We start from the raw sequence: 15,963 nt of genomic DNA, 5'->3' as shown, positions 1-15,963 counted from the left end.
TGGTTTGCGGTTCGGAAAGGAACTGTTCTGTTAAAAGCCAGATGGCCTTTGTTTTCTAATTTCATAGTAAAAGTAATTTCGAAAGGGAGGAAGAGAGAGAGAGAGAGAGAGAGATAGAGAAGAGAGAGGAGAGAAGAGGAGAGAGAGAGAGAGAGAGGGGGGGGGGTGATCATTACCCGAAGAAATTTTTCGCAGTTCTCGAATTGAATATCGTTTTTCGTCAAGGTAGTTCCTTCCGCCTTTTTCCAAACACGTATGATTTTCTAAATGTTCATGGTCTTTTCTTGCTTGAGAATCAAAACTTAGCGCTGAAAATTATTCAATATTCATCTACAATATTTTCATATTTATGAAAACGAACTCAATGAAATATTTTCTTGTGTATATCTATTCTATTCGCAACTTTCTCCAAGGTAAATATATGTCCCATGTCTAAAAAGAATATATTGATGAAAATATTTTCATACTTAAAAACTAGACGCTTTCTGACCAGGAATACGATGTAAGTAATCACTCATATCAAAAAGAATTTCCTGCTTGGGTTACTGGATAAGATGTGAATCCTCCTGAGTGATATTTAAATGATGGTGAGGTAACACATATCTGTTGTAGTATGGCGGATATTCAGATATTCTTTGATGAGTTTTCACTGCATTTTGATACTATGCATAAGATAAAACCCGATTATATAAATGACATGTCTCAGGGGCTTCTAATATCCTATAAGTAATATCTATGGAGCAGCTGGCAACATGCACTGAGTAAAAAAAAAAAAAAATTTTTAAATACTGGCTTTAAAAGACTGTTCAAGTCGCATGAGTATTGATAATGACTATTCTGCTTTTATTCGAACTACAGGAATTCAGTCTACGTGGAATTTTTTTTTGAACTGACTTCAGCTCTCCTCTGGAAATTTTTTACAATGAATATATTAATTGTTGTTTTTAACGGTAATAACAGGTATTTTCTCAGAAATATTTACATTTCAGAGAACCTGGAAGAGGGTGAACATACAGTAGAAAGGTCACGAGGAGAGACCTCATATTGCAGATTTATTTACAGCTTCATTCTGGTTGGTCTCCTGTGTGATGATGCGAAGCGCAGTCAATTTTATTATTTTTTTCTAAGCCGTAATCTGATATATCCTGCTTTCAAGGCATAAGGCTTTCAAACAAATTGAAGTGGAAACAGATTTTGGTGCAAATGCGATTAATCGACTAGTAATTCTCATTCCAATTTCATTTTAAATCTTCTCTGGTCAGCTAATTGTCATCCTCTCTTTTGTTCTTGTTTTTCTAATGTCGTGAAGAGTGAGAGGATTAATTCCCTACTGCAACCATCGTAAATTGGCGTATCACCTCTTTTAGAGAGACACTCCTGCTGTTGGGAAGTAATCGCCAAGAAGAAAACCTAAATCGAATTAAACAGACATTTGTGAAAAAAAGAACTATTCTAATCAATCAATTTAATGGGACCCGATGCGATTACCAGGGATGCCAGATCAAAGCTTGATCTTCTTTCCTGATGTGGATTTTCCTACGGCGAATGCGTAGGTGTCTTCCATGCTCTTGTTACAGAAGATTAATTATGTTTAGCTGCCTGTAGTCTATAGTCTGAAAAGGACCATCACTCTTCTTAACATGCAGCAACATACTGATAATCAGATTCATCAATGATGTCCCATGCAAATATTCTCATTTTGTGATTATCTAACTGCATATGAAGAGGCTTATGGTTTTTGTTGAATGCCCCCCTTTTTAAAAATTACCTCGGCCTCAGTGACTCAAGAATATTGAGTGAGTTCCAATATATCTTTTGAGAATTTATATTCTGATTAGAATATTGTCCTTTTTCATATTGCACGTGCTAACAGTTTCATTAAATATTCAACTTCCGTTGCTCGATAAAGACTCAAAATTGTTATGTTTAGACAACTAATACCTCTGTCACCGCGAATGGAAATAAAGGTTAGTTTAGCAATTACCCTCTTATTCATAGGTCGTAATCCTCCGGTACCAGTCTTTCACAACCATAACATCGGAGTCTTCATTAATAATCAATGTATTAGGTACCGAAATTGACACTGGTGTAACTGACAAATTCATACAATAAGATTCTAAAAACGAAAATTGAAAAAACAATGATCTCTCAATACTATAATATGGAATCAAAATTATGATAAAATTAAAACACATAGCAACTCTCTCTTTGTCCGTGTCGACACCACACAGTTTAATTGAAATCCATTCATAATTTTCCGAGTCCTAAAATTGACAGACAGTTCAGCAATCAGGTAGACACAAATAAAGACAAAACTTTTGTTGAATGATATAGAGGATATTTTTCCTCATTTATTTTTTTAATTAAAGCAACATAAACAGCGAGTGAATGACTGAAGTAAACTTTAAGCATTATCCCTCTGAGCAATACAATTTAACTAACGACCTCCACATGAATGGGAAACCAATCAGCCAGTCTAATTCAACCATTGTTCTCACCTGCCATGGAATAATTTACGCCCAATCAGAGCCTCATATTCCAGGTAATGGAATAGCTATACTTCATAGTATAATAGAGTTAGTTCACTTGATACAGATTCACGTACTTTGTTTCCTCACGTACTTTGTTTCCTCATCCAACAGAGTTGGAGGTTATGCTTTTGCCAGGACATGTGATGAAAAATGTCTCGAGGATTAGCTACCCAAACCAGTTCATCTGCTGTTCAGTTACAGCGTAGTCATATGACATTTCATTCCCAATACTTTTCGACAAGTGGATTTTTAATTTTGAGATAAGTTTGGAACATAAAAAAGAAGAGACTGCGAGTGACCTGCTTCAACTAACTTAAAAACTCGAAGAGGAGAAGCAGCAGAAATAACCGCAAAGTTATATATCAGCATCAGCTTATGGCCGTATCCACCAAGTGACTTCTTGGAGATTTCGAGGAAAAGAGTTAAAGTCTGTTAAAGGGGGAGATATGGAATTAGAAACCCGATGGATGAAAGACTTCTACCTTCGACATAATTAAAGTTTTTTCCAGACCATTTTGTTTGTTTGTCTGTGTTCAGTATGTTAACACAAAACGTTTAAGCACATCACATAAAGAAATTTGTTAAATTTTGGGCTACTACCTAACAATAGGAAAGAGCTCCAAATTTCATTAATAAACATTTAACTGGTGGATAACTGCGTGGATTGTTCAGCTTTTTAGCGTTTATAGATTGAATAATAAGTTATTCAATAAAAGTACCAACAAAACAAGAGAGCTTCAATACATCCCTTATAATTGGATATGCATGAAGCGAATCAGTGCGGTTTTCGTCGAATTCTCCTTATAGAGAACTGCTGCATGTGACTGTATCGACAGCAGAATTCCTGTTGCAATCAGTTGGTAGTGGAAGAAATAAGTGAAATTCCTCTGAATATGGCGGAACTTGTTTGTGTGAGGTGAATAAATAACAAGGAGACTAAAGAAAAGACATTTCCATTTTTGTAAAAAAATATTGAAAATATTATTGAAAAATCATATCAATTTTAATATGGTTCTAGATCGATATAATGCTTTTATATCACTATTAAATGTTCATTCTAACATTTATAAAAGATCAGATATAGTAGCATTGTATTCCATGTTTGCCGCCTATGCTCTTGTTTTTGTAGAGATGATTAACTGAAAGAAAATCGCGGTGTCTCAAAAAATTAGTTGTCACTTCTTAGTGCATTTCAATAAAACACATTTAATTTTTTTATTTATTCTTTTTAAATTTGACATAAATTGTAACCAATTTATGATTGTAGCGAACGAAATTCTGTCGATCCAAGGAGGCTTTGAAAAGTTCGCCGAGTTACTAACTTGCCCTACCGAGTCAAATAGAGTGAAAATTATTAACCTTTCTACTGTGTCAAAGAAGTTGTAAAAATTTCGAAGTTTCGTACAATTCCTTAGATACTGGGAGAGGTCACTGGAGGGTCATTAGAGGTCACTGTTGACTTACTGATCATTTAATGATGTATTGTCACGGGAAATGAGTAACCACGCAAAATTGCAAGTTTTTACTCAAACAGACAAAGACAGACAGACAGACAGACGCAGAAGTAAAGTTGAATAAAAGTAAGTAAAATGGTAAAAACTGCGGCCGGTGTGGTTCCAAATATTTCAAGTTCATAAACATAAGCTCAGTTCCATTTTCTGAGAAGGAATCACTAAATTATGTGAGAATGTCAAGGGACAGAATTATTGCAGCCCGAAATAAATCAATTTAAAGTATTGATATTTTGCCCTGGGTGTCATAAAGCGGCGTATATTTGATAGATAATCAGGGTAGCTGCGTCGTTTTAGATTTACATAATCTGTTAAAATGAGAATGTTTTATCATTCTCTCCTAAATAAGATCTATGTAATTCACCAGGCTTTTGTCAATTGTTTGTTTAATTTCACAGGATTCTCTCGCAAAGAATTGTACCAGAACCAGATAACTATTACAGAAAAAGGAATGGAGAAATGGAGAAATGGAAGGAGGCTTCAGCGATTGCAAAATGCAGAGGGCCAGGATATGAAAAATACCCTTCTTTCTGCTAACTGAAATACTACTCATTTCCGAGCAAACAATGCAAAACATGTTTAGAAAAGGAACATATAGCTTTTGAGTTTTAGCAATGGGATAATTATTTTCAGTTTTGTTCTGGCAATATCATTGTGAAATGGTTCCCTGCAGAAATGTTTATTAGTTTATCAAATTACCTTTAAAACTCAGCTCAGCGTTGACTGCATTGCGCTTGGTTATTATTTAAGTGGATTAACCAGAAATATTGTCAACAGTTGCTGAAAGAACAGCAAAATATCGTTGATTTTTATTTTTCTCTCTTTGCATCGAAGAAAAAGATGAAAAAGGATAAGTCTCACTTAGACCACAATAATCCTCGTGATTTACAGTGAGTCATATCGGATAATAAACATTCACAATAAAAAATGAGCCTCCAAACCAGAAGCTATGCCTAGCACAGGCGTTGTCTGTTCTTTCAATTGTTGAGGGGAACTGTCAAAGCGACCTTACACGAACAGCGACATCCATTGAAAGCTTCATACATCTGATAGTATAGCATTCACCTTTTCCTTTCATGACTACGACAGACTTCACCATTCCCAGAAATAGTTAATTTAGAGAACTATTAAAATCGCTGAAAATAGATTACCTTTTTAAATCTATAAATCACTAGTGAAAATCTAATGACAAAATAATAACACTGTACTATATAAAAAAAGATCACCATTCAATAGGACAAATCAGTTTTCAATCCCGTCGCAGCCTGATTACCTCAACTACTTATCTTTTATCCTTTAATGAGACAAATTCTAGAAGTAAAATGTTCACATTATAGAAAACTAGAAGACCGTATCTCCCCCTGATTTTGTCTATAGTTTAAATATGACTTAAGACAGAAGTTGGAATTCTATGATATATAATTTCTAAAGTATGATTTCTAATTTTTTTCAGCAATATCCAGCAATACCTGAAGAGCATTAAAACAACTGAAATTAATGATACAGAAAATTTTGAACAACAATTTTTAACATTTAAAATGATTGAGGGAATTGGAGCATTTATTTTCTTCTTCGGTTTATGACGTTATAAGGAAAGATGCTTAGTTGAAAATATTCCACAAATACTAGGGTCAGTGCTAATTACTGAATTAATTGGTATCGCCAAAGCACAAATCCTAAATCTTCGCTTGTGATAAACTTTCAGTGCATTTCGAGGGAAATACGAGGCCGCGTTTCTACGACCATTTTTACGTGGAAAAGACTCAAATGAATTTCCATTAATTGGTTGTCTGGATGAGAGAGGTTAATTCCAGATATACTGGAAATTCATTTGTTCGTCGCAGACCTCCGGAAGAACGAGGAGCCTGTTCCCTTTGGTTCCGGACCATCTGGAGAGAGCAGGTGAATGTAGTAAAAGAAATCTATACTTACTGGCTATAATCTATATGTTTATATTATTGATCTCATCACACTGTAACTGGGACATTGTTGTTCTGTCTTGAAGTTCCACATTACAAATGCTAAAGAAATAGATGGTTGTTTTCTTAGTAACAATGACCATCGGATTTGTCTTTTTTATTTTCAGCATATATTTCTTTTCATCAAAAGGTAGAGTGTATATTAAGTTTCCAATAGTGTTTGGGACTCTATATTAATTCGTTCCGGGGCGTTTTAGGTATTACTTTACACACCAGTCTTCTGCTGACATAAGAGCAGGGCACTGGATTTTTTCTGATAAAGTGAGAACGGACATGTAGTGAGGGGACAAAGGGGTAAATGGGAGGAGATTATTGACTCTCTGTCGATATCAAGGCTGTATGTCAAAGAATTTCTCACTGGAGGCAACTGTGACAGGAGATGTGCTTCCTTGATTACTATCAGGGATGTTACTATTTATGCTATCATATCAATCCGGTGTCATTTTTAAAGCTGCATGTTTTAATCAACATGGTATGGTGTAAAAATCCAAGTTAGCGGTTGAAGTCTGACGTAATTAAAAAACTATGCAAATAATTATAAAGGTAAATTTATATTCAGCTAATAGGAGTAGACAAAGTTTTCTACATCATACAATAAAGAAATGAATTACCTTCAAGATTACATATACTTTAGTTCTGTTAATTCCAGAGTGCAACTTTTTTTTTTATTACGCGGCCAATAAACGAACAGAGATATTTCGCTTTTATATTTGTTTTTCATTTCAAAGGGAAAGCTAGCCATAAAATATACACGAATTTTCAGTTGAATTACCACAGAGATATTTCAATTTGTTTTTGCTCCATAAAACTTTACAATAAATTGCTCTTCCGGGGATATAATTTTTTTATTGTTATTTGCTAGGCACTAAAATGTACGAAAGCAGTTTCAAAACGAATAACTTTATTTCAATGATTTTGCATTGATTTTAAAAGAGAATACTTTTCGTTCTTTTAATATGTAAAAAAACACACAAAAATCAGAATGATAAGTTGCAGTTTACCATAAACAACTATTCTTGTGGTTTGGAAGACCAAATTTTTTAATCAAAAATAAAATACAAATATCTTATTCAGTACACGTGATATTTCCTTTCTGGTTATATATAGGTCAGCGTTATCATTTTAAGCACCTTTCCAGTCAAGATATATACAAGTTGAAAAAACAATTATGAAAAATGCTTCTTCAGTGCAATGAGTGCATGTATGTTCATGCAGGTTCATATTCATTAGGTAATTCTAACTGCAGTCTTCCCTCCGCACCTTTAGCTGAAGAAGAGCCATGTACTTGGTCAATATTGCCTGCAGCCTTAGGAGGGAGGCAAGAAGAGGTCATACCACTGTAGACATCTCCTACATATGGTACACTCTGAATTAGTACTGCACAATGCAAACAGGGACCTGGCCCTTAGCACACTGTACAACATGTCTTTCCAGATGCCCCTCATATAGCGCATATGAATCCATTACCTTTAGCCGTGGTAATCGTCGAATGGGAATTGGAAAAAATAAACCTGGTACGTGGTGTTGGTTTCCCATGATCCTCTTGCTAACGAATACCAGATGCTGGGCTGAAAGCAGAGGTACTAAGAGTTAGGTTATTCTCTAGGATACCAGGAACCGGGATGTCACATGGTTCCAAGATCTCTCTGCGTAGGTGATTGAGGCAGTATAAAACATAGCCTACAAACAAAACATACTCTTTTTCCACTATCAGCTATTGACCTAGATTGGAAATCTGGTGTATTTATGGCTAAGCAGTGCCGCTTGCTTTTATAAAATAATGCGTAATTTGCCTCCATTTTGTTTCCGTGATAATAGATTCCACCCTACTGACATCTTAGAGAGCGGAAGTGCTGCTGGCAAACATTGTCCTTTCCGTTGCTTTCATGCTTGTATTTTACTGCAGCGGTGCCATATGTACCCTACATATCTGTTATTCTTATAGATAAGTGAATCATGGTAAATATTTTTTTACATGTTTTTTTTTAACTCAGGAATAGATTTTTGAGTTGAGAAAACTATGTAAGACTTATAATGCGAAATAAATCTCAGTTGCATATATATATATATATATATATATATATATATATATATATATATATATATATATATATATATATATATGAGTGATCACATCACCGTCATTCATGTATACGCATTCAGCTACAAATGTCCTTTAATATCTAATTCGCTCTACCTCAGAATTAATATATCTTCAATGATGTTAACTGAAGGGGCGAGAACCTAGGAACCAAGATATCCCAAGACTTTGGCTTTCCAGGAGTAATGGCAATGTCTTCGACACTGCTGGAGTGTCAGGAAGCTTTGGGAGGAAAAGAAATTGTCTCGGTCGCCAAGGGACACCAACACAAAGGGATCGGGTGTCTTTGCAATATGTTCGAATGTCGGATTTGTTCCCGGAACGTTGTGCAGCATCCGTTCAAATATATTCCAATATGTCTCAGCGCCAATTGCTAAACGGGGCGTTCTGAGGTAAGACAAAACGACCGTTTTACTTCCCCTTTACTTCATGATACTTTGGGATTATTGTAAATAATAATATATATTTGTCAGTCTAATAAAAAAATACCATAGTTGAATTTTTAACAGTAGTGCAACAGTTAGCGACTTTGGAATTAACTGCAGCTTTATAGTAATAAAGTAAAATATAGTAATATATTAAAATTCATTTAACATATTCGTGATTAGAGACCTCAAGCAAAGCAATGATACGCAGAACTGCAGAGTATTAGAAGGCAGAATGCAATTTGAATATGAGATTTGTACTATGAGGATGCCAATAGTTTATTTGGCAATCATATCAAAAACTATTTCAAGTAAGTTTACTTCTGTTTTTCTCTTTTTATATAGGTGACAGTAAAGTGCATTCCTTCGGTTTTTAAAGAATATCCTCTCAGCATTCAAGTTTAACTTGTATACTGAAGAAGTAGCTCAACAATTCTTCGAAAGACCCAACTTAGGCTTCCGTATATATCCTATCTTTCCAGATATTCTTACAGATACTGAGACATTGCTGCCCTTCCTGTTTCACCCAGTCTACTATTTCCTTCCCTTATCCTATTTCATTTACTCTTAGCTACGTATCTATAAACGGGGATCAATCTGATTACTCCTACTCACATATTTTTTTTTTTTTTACGAGAAGTAACTTAACACAACAAACAAGAACAAAAGCATTAGGTATCTAAATTCTGTTTTGATGGCAACTTCATCCTCGTCTTCTTCACCTTACTCACGTTGCCATTAGTGAGAGGATGATTGGAAATGGATTATGAAAATGTAAATTATGGAGCGCCATCGAATCAAATTTGATTATGGAAGTAATGATGTGGATATCTAGATTTAAAAGGAGAGAGAGAGAGAGAGAGAGAGAGAGAGAGAGAGAGAGAGAGAGAGAGAGGAGGAGGAGGAAACCAAGAAAGATGATTAAATGTTACTCGAAAACCAATATTCTTTTGCTTTATTATACATATTCATTCGACAAAATTAATCAAAACTTGCAGAACTACTATGTAGGATCATTTTGACTAATGAACTGCGACTAATAAAGAGATACAAGCCTAAAAAGTGAAGTAAATGAAGTGGAAACTGCATATATTGAAATATAGGGGCATTTATACTACGAAAACGTGAGTATTGCAAAATAGGGAAGACGTTTCTTGTGCGTTTATCACCCTTCTGTGTAGATGACTGGATTGGTATTTTAGCGGTTAGTAGTTCCTGAAATATATGGCACATTTGTGAATCGAGCTATTAACGATGAGAATTGAAATTATTGTTTCTTATGTTTCGACTATGATTGGAGAGAGAGAGAGAGAGAGAGAGAGAGAGAGAGAGAGAGAGAGAGAGAGAGAGAGTTGAATTTCAAGAACCTCATGCCTTGTTATTGCCTTTAATTATCTTGAAATGTGCTCAACTTACGGACCATTTAATTTTAGTGTCACTAAGTTTAATTAAATGAAGTGCTTCTGTTCTTAGTGAATTTAACTTACATTTCGTCAATGCTTAGCAGAACGTTTCTCTCAGGCAGAAGTTAGTGTAAGAAAAAAGGGTAATACCAATATTCACAAATAAATCAAAGACCTTAAGACTTTTCATTAGCAGGGGTTGCTCTCGATATAATAATAGGGATAAGCCGTGATAAACTTGGTGTTTAGAAAACTTCTAATACAATAGCCATTCCATGCATATACACAAAAAGCTCAGCAGGCGGTAGTGTATCATACACACACTAACACCGACCTGAACACAGAGCCAACGACCTCTCTCGCTTCCTGGACGATGAGGCCCATCTCAAACCTATTCAGTGGTCTAGGTCTTCCACTCCTCTTTTTGTAACGCACTACTACCCTACTTTTTGCACAAGCCTGTCAATCTTCATTTTTCCAAATGACCGAACCATCTCCATACACTCCAATTATACATTCCATTACCCTTCTGAAAGTCCCCTATAGGCAAGTCATATCTAGTTTTCTGAAGCAAAGGGGAAAGTTGTTACTTTAATTGGATTAAAGATTGTTTTTTAGAGTATTTGGATTTCGCTTTATGTGCAAATGTATAAGCTAGTTTCTTCTGCAGCACAGAAGTTTACATTGAAATTAATTAGCGAACAATGAAAAAGGGGACCAATCTCAATGGTGCATAACAAGGGAATTGGATTCGAGAGAGAGAGAGAGAGAGAGAGAGAGAGAGAGAGAGAGAGAGAGAGAGAGACACGGGTGGCGGGGGGGTGTTTAGAAGTATAAGTTAATTTACGAGTACCCAAACACACACACACACACACAGAGGGGGCGGGGGGGGGGGGGGTTACAAGAATAAGTTAATTTATGAGTTACCCAAACACACAAAACCACACATACACAGAATGAATGGTATGGAACAACCATGCAGTGCTCCTGCCCAGGGGAAATCCAGCGTTTCTAACTGCAAGAGCGAAAGATTGATGTGTAGCCTCAGTATCTGTAAAGAACAGTCTCACCACATGGTCGAAAATAGATGGATCGTGAATGATACGTTGCTTAGGCTGATACTTGTGTAGTGACAATGATTCCAAAAGGTATGTATGTCTGTGTGTGTACATTAGTAGTTGATTGTTTCAGAATATTGTATAGTAGTCTTTGGTTGTTACTTCCTTCTGTTTATGGTCTTTTATCCTTCACTGCAGTAAGATACTGACATCCATTGTTTGACGGTACCTGGTATTCATATTAGAGAGTAAATGATTTACATCAATACCAGCAGGCAAAACATCTAAGATATCAACATATCAATACCACTTTAAAGGGATATAAATGATATTAGGTAAATAAAGTTTTTCAGTTATAAAAGTGACCATTGATAAAATTTACCATGGAATATAAATTTACGATCACAAATGCACAACCTAGTGAGTGAAATAATATGACTTACAGGTAGAGGGGAAAAATCTACCAGGAGGTCAAAAAGCTATTTTGTAAAATTCATAAATATATATGATATTAAACCAGCAATACTGATAATAAGCCGCATAACATTATTTTTTTTTTTTTTTTTTTGTTTTTTTTTTTTGCTTGTTTGTACTAATATGCACATGTAAGGTAACGGTAAGGAACTTTGACTGAGAATTGACCTATTAGTTTTTATTATTAGCTTTAAGGATATTTTCTCACTGAGCTATTGGAATTCTTTAGTAATCGATCAGTTTTATTTATTCGTATCATGAATTCAATGCCATGATGTTAAAACACCAAATAACAGAAGCCAAGGAAGAAGAGAAGAAAAACTTCATGGAATTAGAAATAAAAACCAGGATCTCATTCAATAATTCTATCCCGGCTGATTAGAAGGACTTGCAGAGAGAGAGAGAGAGAGAGAGAGAGAGAGAGAGAGAGAGAGAGAGAGAGAGAGAGAGAGAGAGAGAGAGAGAGAGATGCCCTAACAAAGAAACTTGGGAAAAAACTAAAAGAACTAATATAATAACAGTGATATGACTCATAAAAGACTAACAAAAAATACCGTTCATCAGGTCACAAAAATATTCAATAGCAAATTGAAAAAAATCCTTAAAGGCAAAAAAAAAATAAATAAATAAATAAATAAATATAGTATATACCTGCTCGGCGTCAAACACTCAGTAATATTTATAAGTCATAAACAACCCATTCGCAAAGAACAAGGAAACCCTGGCTAATATTTTGCACGTAGGGTGAGGAGACACCTAATTTTCATATGAGAATTACAAATACAATTTTCTTCAACGTATCTTAGTGTGCGCAAGTTGTCATGTGGAAATATTAGCTCGGCAGCAACTCGAGACAGCTGTCACCAAACAGAACGAGAGTACGCAATGTTTACAATCGGGCGAGGTCTTCCTGACCTCGGGAATGAATGAAAGAAGGACTGAATGAAAGTTACCGGGCCTGTTTAAACAAACAAACAAAAAAAATGGGATTCTTACACTTGACTGACCGTTACCACGTTTAATATTATGTTTAAGGAGCATCGTAATTTCGACTTTAACTCTCACACTGATGGTTCGTAATAACATTTATTATTATGCTAGTGGTTGTGATTTCCACTGTAATTCTATCAAAGCCCTCATGGGCTGGAATTATCCTCCTGGATGTAAGTAATCCTTATGAAAGGAAATAGTAATAAGAGAAACAAACTCTTCCTAATGCCTAGCACAACGAGAGAGAGAGAGAGAGAGAGAGAGAGAGAGAGAGAGAGAGAGAGAGAGAGCATTGGTGTGAGGTTCTCTCAGGATTCATCTCACATACCTGGCTAAATCTTGTTTGCTTCTGGCAAGTAATTTCGCGAGATAAAACTGGGTAAGGAAATATGGCACTAATTCCTTTTAAATAACATTTTCTATCTCACCTAATATGAAGGAATATGCTAACGTGCTGTAACAGCGAAAGCTAAGGCGTTTGGTTTATTACTCTCTCTTCTCTGAAAGCTAAATTATCATGATCGTGGCCTGGGAAATAACCTGTCTCTAACTCTTATAGCAGTCAGAATTTGTTCACTCCTAACAGTTAAGTACTTAAGATAAAGAATAACACCTTACTTGTTGTGGGAACTGGTTTTCTCTTCATGTGCTCTTATGAGGATTTTTATGCTAATTGCTGATAATTGCATTGGCCAATGCTTTCACTAATCCAACCAATAAACAAGATTCTCGGGAAAGGTCACCACTTTCAGGCAGAATAAAAGAAGACAGAGGGCCTATTTCAGAGGGAGGAATGATTATGCAAACTCTGAGGATTAGCTTAGTGAATTATATTTATGATACACAATTTATGTAAGAGACTGGATAACACCTGATGGATTTGAGGGGGACGTCAGGGTTCTGTAACAAAAATGTAAGTGATAAAGAACCAGACCATGCAATGGATGAACAGTTGACCAAAGGTGGCCAGGGCCCGTGGTACAATGGAGACGCAAAGAAGGGGGACGAATCCTGGAGCGGAGCAACAGCCTTCACAGCAACACAGTTTAGTATACCCGATCGGGGATCGATACAAATTTAGGTAGAGCACTGAATACCCTGAATCTCTAGTCATAAGAAAGAAATTAAAATGGGAGTAATGCCAGGGTTGACCATCAGGGCTTATAGGATTTGCAGTTCCAAATTCTTGGATGAAGAGATGGAATACCTGAGGGAGAGTTTTAGTATTGGTTGGAACTGGCACACATTAAGGCAACGAAAATCTATTTTGGGGAGAGGGAAAAGACAGAAAAGGAACATTTGAAAGGTAAGTGAAAATTACAGTCCCGGACAACAACATCATTGCACCCATCAACAGAAAGCTAGATAATATCAAATTGATAGGCAGTTACAAGAACATCGTTGGAATAAAATAATTAGCAATAAAAACTTGGTAGAGGATGAAGAGTCAAGAGGTGGGTTATATATGGCAGCGTGTCTAAACAGTGAAGAGCGTTACTTCGGCGAAAACGGCAAACCATGCAAAGAACGAAGCAAACAACACATCATAAGGCACTATAATCAGACGCCGGTAGTCACTAAGCACTGTTGGGAAAAAGACCATAAACTACATTGGGAAAATATGAATTTTTTGTACAGGAACACAAACAAAACTGCCAGACTGATTGTACAGAATGCCTTCATAACTTGCACAAACAATGTAATGGTAGGCAAAAGAAATTATGAACATTTCGATGGATCGACAGGCAAAGAAAGGTCAAGGTCACGAAGGTAGGCCCATACAGGAGGAAGGTAATAATAGGAATAAGGAATTTAATCATCTCCCCCGCACAGATATAAATACAGCTGGACGAAGTGTCCGGTCATTCCACGGGTACTTGACAATGAAGACCGCTAGTGCAGGAAAGCTTGTAGCATTTTTTAAATAGATATCTCGGCTTGATAACATCCAGTTTCAACGAGGTCCTGTTATTTTTTTTATATTAACGCACAGAACAATTGTGTAAGTGATAAAGGCACAAAGTTGGTAGACAGGAGCAGACCACAGTATACATCAAGGATGGGTGACAGGTAGACAGCCAGTTATCAAGTAAGATAACATTTATTGACCGACGCATTTCTTTATATCATATTACATCTTCAGGGTTAAAAATTAACAATAATAAACAAATTAATGCACGTGGAAAAAACTACTTAAAACTATAGAAATTAAAACAAAAATAAAATTTACAGCTAAAGCAAAACAAGTACTAATTACAAAAATAACACCTGCCCAAGACAGGAAAGTTAGAGTATTTAATATTGTTATTACAAAAAAGAGAATGGTTTCTTATATTATAAAATTCGGAATTGCAGCAGTACTTTTGAGACGTCTTAAAGCTAAGGCAATCTGATAAAAGAACAACATTTCTTTAATAAAACTTACTCTGCTGAGAAATGTATTAAAATTTCCATTCCATAAAGGAAAGTGCATTTTCAATGAAATCTCACACGACTCTTCATGAATGAAATCACCATTTTTGTCGCCTGTGATCTAAGAGCTGCAAGGATTATCCATCAAATAGAGAGTTATAGTGCATAATGAAAACTTCACAGACTCCTTTACTTTCGTATTCACTGAATTTAAATTATCTTGCTTTTCTCATGAAACATCTTTGAATCACCATGGCGTAGACTGGAGAGAGAGAGAGAGAGAGAGAGAGAGAGGAGAGAGAGAGAGAGAGAGATTATTATATCTTAACACACTGACTTCACCTTACAATAATAGTATATATGGTAGCAGAGCTGCCATTTTAAGGCGGACCCTGTTTTATGATTGTAAAGAGAGAAAATGGTGCATACTTTGTTTTTTATATAACTGGTCGAGTCAAAAACACAAGCACAAGAAGAGTCAAAAGATGGGTTATATATGGCAGCGTGTCTAGACAGGGAGGAGTGTTACTCCTGCGAAAACGGCAAATCATGCAAAGAACGAAGCAAACAACACATCATAAGACCCTATCATCAGACGTCGGTAGTCGCCAAGCACTGTTGGGAAAAAGACCATAAACTACATTGGGAAAATATGAAGGTTCAAAGGGGTTTGTAACTTCGCCCGTTAACCTTTCATTTCACATTTTCCATGCATATTATTTCACTTCCACGTCCATATGATCGTAATAAAGGGCATATTAATAATATCCTTAAATCTCACTTTTTACCTTCAAACTATTCAAAATTACCTACGGGCTGCTCTATAAGCAAGAGTCCATGCTGGCATAAGGTCATCTTAATCTTCAACAACAACAATAACATGTCCAAATAAATCAATAAGTTTGTAGACGCTGCCTCATACTCAGGCCTTCACTACCAGCCTGCCTAGTTGGAGGGGTAGTGCCGTCAGTGCACCTCATGCAGTGCACTTCAGGCGTTACTGAAGGTTCTTTGCAGCGTCGTACTTCCTCGGTGGACAAGTGGTTATGACCTCACCTACCAATTCGGTAGTGCGGCTT

The sequence above is a fragment of the Macrobrachium nipponense genome, chromosome 36, assembly GCF_015104395.2.
Source record: "Macrobrachium nipponense isolate FS-2020 chromosome 36, ASM1510439v2, whole genome shotgun sequence".
NCBI lineage: Eukaryota > Metazoa > Arthropoda > Malacostraca > Decapoda > Palaemonidae > Macrobrachium > Macrobrachium nipponense.
Note: the sequence above shows the minus strand (reverse complement) of the source record.